Below are 5,388 nucleotides of genomic sequence, written 5' to 3'. Positions count from 1 at the left end.
ACTATGATGACGAAAATTTCGCTCTCTAAATAAATACTAAAAACAACCATCGTCATGGTAGTCTGTTAAAGGAGAGTAACATCCTTTTTGGTGAAGCGAGGATAGTATATAATTCATTATTGCTAAAAAAAACAGCCCTGAAAAAAATATAAATAAAATCAAACCGCACATGGTTTGTAACTATGAAGGCGAAATTTTCCCTCCTAAATAAGTACTAAAAACAACCATTGTCATGGAAATCTGAAAAATCAGAGCAACATCAAACTTGGGAAAGTGAGAATAGTACGCAATTCGTGATTGCTCAAAAAAAAAAAAAGTATTTTATTTTATGTGTTTGGACTGACCCGTTGATAGCAATCGAAAGAACACATTTTTCCTGCTTATGAAAGCATTCGTTTGGGACTTTAGATTCATATTGAACTGAAGTTATAAATAACCTTTCTCAAGTAAGTTTCAAGAACAATTCTAAACCTTTATTTACGCAATTGGTAACGATTTCATTATTGGCACACAATAGTAGAAAGCTTAATCATTTAAAATTCTTATCTACTGTCAATTCTTTTGAGTTAACAAACAAAACACTTGTAATTGGTTTTAGTAAGGGATTTTCAATTTTCTCTCATGATTCTGCTTTTACGACTAGCAAGACTCAGTAGTTGTGATTATCTTTCCTTTTTGCTTGTTTTCTCATTTCTTATAAAAAAAAATTTGAATTTAATGCGCGCTTTTTCCCGCGAGATTCATCTGAAAATGAGCTAAGGCAATCGAGGTCGCGATTATTTAAATTTTTTAATTTAATATAAGTTCTTGTACTACTAACTACTGTAATATATTTCACGTAAAATATAAGTGTCAAGTCCACCCTTTATGGTTTTACAACAGGATACGGTACACAACACAACAATACTTCATTTAAGTTTCATTTGCATCAATTATTTCCTTTCAAGAGAAAAGCAAAACTGCCAGTCTTCCCAAAAAGCGCAGCTATTACATAACTGGTTGCATCCAATGAGATAAGCGATCGCATCCTCGTTAACACGCCCTCCAGTGCATCAGCAAAAATCGTAACGCCAGCAATAACAGGAAAAGTGTTGGGAGTAAAGTTGAAATGTTTCTGAGTGCATTAAAAAGAAATATTGAAGTTTGTCGTGTGGGATTAATTTTTGTTTCCACTCTTCGGCCCAATTTTTAAATTAAAATTACATTTTATACATATTGTTTTTTTTTTTTTTTTTTGAAATTCCATACGCAAGGTATTTGTGACTTCTTGTGTGCGTAGCATTTATTTTCGCGTGGGTAGTTAAATTTAAGTATCTTGCTTGTTTTACTCGCTTCTGTTTATGTCATATTCCTTATAGTTTCGTAAATGTTGATTAGTATATTATTTACTCAACTTAAAAATTTTCAGTTAATTGATGTGTTGATTTTATGGTGTTTTTTTTTCTTCTGTAAAGTTGAGGCAAAACTGCTGAAAATGCTTAGGCTCGCAACGGTCCATTTCGGAACTTAAGGTTCCGTAGCTGCGTTTCATTTTCCGTGCGCTGGTCCTCAAAAAGGTTAAAATTGATTGTCAAGTTTCTCTGAAAAGCAGATTACGTATTCGGTTTTCAAATCATTCGAGATGCTCGATAACCGAGCATTTCACAACAAACAATATATTATACAAGAGACAGCGCGGGGGAGGGGGGTAAATGGCGCAGACCGCGCCATTGAAGTTTTGAAGAGGAGAGGGTAACTTAAGCGGGCTTTAATTTATTTTAGGGGGTTCAACGTCGCATTTGGGGGATGAGTGTCATCGCCATGGCGGGGTGGGGGGGGGGGCACCACTGCATTATAAACACCTTGCGTTTAAACATTTCATAAACGTTTTAACATGGCTGCCACAGCGTTAACAATCGCTTTAAAACGTTTACTCAACGAAGTGTGCTCTCTGAGTAACCATATTCGAAAAAAAGCAGAAGCAATTATTTGATTCAATAACCTTATAGAATGACAGGGGTGACACATTTGAGAAGCAATTATTTGATTCTAAAACCTTATAGAATGACAGGGGTGTCCGTCCGTCCCTGTGAGCAATGGCGCGCTTTTTATGACAATCCCCCCTCCCCCAAGAAACGATAATCCGAAAAAGGGCTAAGACTACATTAAATTTTTAATTACACGGTTTGTACCATACCGGTCAAGGGCGCATATATGAAAAATTTTAAGGGAGGGGGGGGGGGGGCTCAGATATTTTCCCCATGGTTTAATAGGATATTTTCCCCATAGAAACCGATTTCAGTACAGATTAGAGTTATTAAAATTTGACATTTTTAATAACTTATTGATTAATTGCTGGAAAAGAAATGATTTTACATTTTTGCAAAAAAAAAAAAAAAAAAAAAAAAAGTACTAAAAGCAAGAATGTCCTAATTTCAAAGAAGGGGGAGGGGCTTGAGCCCCCACTTGCCCCCCCCCCATATGGAAGCCCTTGATACCGGTTTGATATATTTTTAAGTTTAACAACTCTCAAGTTTAAACCTGCTAGTGTCGCCCAACGACTTGCCCATATTATCATCATCCCTCACTTTTTAATAAAAAAATTGTACATACGTACGTATTTAATCTTAATAACTGTTAAGTTCAAAACAGTATGGAAAGCGTTTCTCTATCCTTTGTTTCAAAATTTCACCACCGGATCACACCAGGGGCGGATACAGAAAACCATTTGAAGGGGGGTGGGGGTCATTCTGAAGAAAGCCCTCCCCCATGAACGAAATTCCCGTTTTAAATACGAAAAAATTCTGAAAATTTTTTGGGGGTCAATAAAAAGCCCCAAATAGGTCAGGAATAAGGCACATAATTGGGGATAAACGTTGCAAATGAATTTCATAAGCAATAAAACAAAGTAGTAGTTCAAATATTTTCTTTGAAAAATAATTGATGTATTGAAAATATAAGATACTGTCATCGTTTGTATTTTATGCATAAATTATTTGAACACAATGTGTACGGATACTATTCTCGAGAGTTCAGGAGGGGGTCATGACCCCCACGACCCTCCATTGTATCCGCCACTCACACAACACATGCCCCTCCATAAATCCGCTCATATGATAATTAACAATTTTCGTTCTAAAAATATCGTTCGATTATTAAGGAATCTCTCAAATATCGAAAATTCGAAGCCAAACATTCAACTATTACCCCATTCGAATAAAGCAAGAGAAAAGCAATCATTCGATTTTAAAAATCATTCCAAATCTATCCATTCCAAGAGCAAAGGGCACCACCTATGAAGCTCTTCCCCCAAGAGCAATACCCCCAAAAGAGACAAAATCCCCTAAAAATTACAATCCCGCAGTTTACGTCAAAACTCCACCCCCCCTCCCCTCTTATTTGCACCCATAGGAATGAATTACACGAGAAGTTAACCACTTGTTTTATTAAGAAATAACTAAGTACCTTTGTGCCGAGAAGTAACATGAAATAACAAACGTTTTGTATCCCAAATATACAGAGTACTGCAGAAACGTGTTTTGGGGTTTTAAGGTACCCTTTTTTCAACAAAATAGTAAGCGTTTACATATAAGGGGCCATTCCTTTGTTACGTATGGATGATTTTGGCCATTTTTGACCCCTTCCCCCCATGTAAAAGTACGTAAGGTTTTTCAAACCCCTTTCCCTATTCTTACGTAAGATTCCATTTCGTTTTTCGAAATAATGAAATAACTAATCTAATATCATCGAAATTTAATTTACTGTTATTAAATAAAACCTTTTTGTGTGAAGAAATATTTACTAAAAAGTTGGAATCTAGACTGAATGTGTTTTCGACATTTTTTTGTATACGATGCGATAGTAGTTAAAAATAAAACATGCCATACATAGTGCAATTCTTTTATTATGTTTTACATAATTAATTCTTCGTAAAACAAATAAAAAACAGTCATTTTAATACGTTTTTATTTTCCAGACACGAATGAAACATCGGCTTGGAAAATACTGTGTAAGATGCGCTTGAACCCCTCTCCCCCCCTCCAAGTATGTAGACATTTTTCCAACCCCACCCCCTCGGGACCCTTACGTAATTAATGAATGGTCCGTAAAGACATCCAGTAATGTCCTTACATCCACAATCTCATTATTTTGCGTTGAAAAAAGGGTTCCTTGAAACCCCGAAACACGTGTCTGCAGTGATCTGTATATTTGGGCTCTAAAACGCTTGTTATTGCCTATTACACTTGTATCATTACCCAATTGTATAGTCGAAGGTGAACGTAAGGGGGAAGACGTCCCCTCAGGTTTTCAATTTAAGTATTCCCCCTTTTTACCTGAACTATAATTTTAATGCCTCTCAAGTTAGAACCTTATAAGCGCCTCCAACCTTTACTTCCACCACCGGGACACACAACACACGTCTCCCACAGACCCATCTATGTGCTAATTCATTAACACGTTTCGCTCAAAACATATCATTAGACTACCAAGCATCCCCAAAGAATCATTTTATAATCAAGCATTCAACAAGTATACATTCAATTATAACACTATTCGAATGAAACGTTCGAAAGGCAATTATTTGATTGTAATACCATTTAGATCGCAAGGGTATCTATTCCTCAAGTGTGCTGGCACACTTTTTAAAATTAGGGATCCTCTCTCCCCCTCAAGAAGGACACTCCCTAAAAAAGTCTAATGTCCATTAGGAATTTCAATGGCGCAGTCTGCGCAATGACCCACCTCCCCTGTGGGCTCCTCAGCGCAGCCCGTCTTTCTGGGGGAAGGGTTAAAAGGTTTCAATGCAAATTTTTTCGGAAGGCAGAAAAAAACCATGCTCATTCATAAGTAAAATCATTAACTTTTCAAAGCCAGCTCTTTGACCGCCCAAATGACGGATCCGCCCCTGCAACTAAAACACTTCAGAAGCAAGGGTGCCCACCCGCCCTGAGGTCAAGCCCCCCCCCTCAATATCGCAGAGACCTCCCCCCAACAAATGAGAAAAATGCCCCTTAAAACACCCCCCTAAAAATGTCAATAGCACAGTCTGCGCCATGACCCCCCCCCCCCCCTCCATAGGTGGGCACCCTTGTCAGAAGTCAACTATATTGAGAGGTTCATTCGGTTATCAAATCGATCGAAGAATACACTGCTCGAGTGATTGACATCTCGAGAACTCAAGATCTCGAGAACTCAATATCTCGAGAACTCAATATCTCGAGAACTCAATATCTCGAGAACTCAATATCTCGAGAACTCAACATCTCGAGAAGTTCAAAGCGAGAACTCGAGCAGTTGATCGTTCGAGCACTCGGAAAGTGACAATCGAGAACTCGAGCAGTTGATCGCTCGAGTTCTCAGAAAGTGATAATCGAGAACTCGAGAAGTTCATCGCTCGAGAACTCGAAA

This window comes from Uloborus diversus, chromosome 4 (assembly GCF_026930045.1).
Source record: "Uloborus diversus isolate 005 chromosome 4, Udiv.v.3.1, whole genome shotgun sequence".
Taxonomy (NCBI): domain Eukaryota; kingdom Metazoa; phylum Arthropoda; class Arachnida; order Araneae; family Uloboridae; genus Uloborus; species Uloborus diversus.
The sequence above is the reverse complement of the archived record's forward strand: the minus strand, read 5'-3'. Positions refer to the sequence as shown.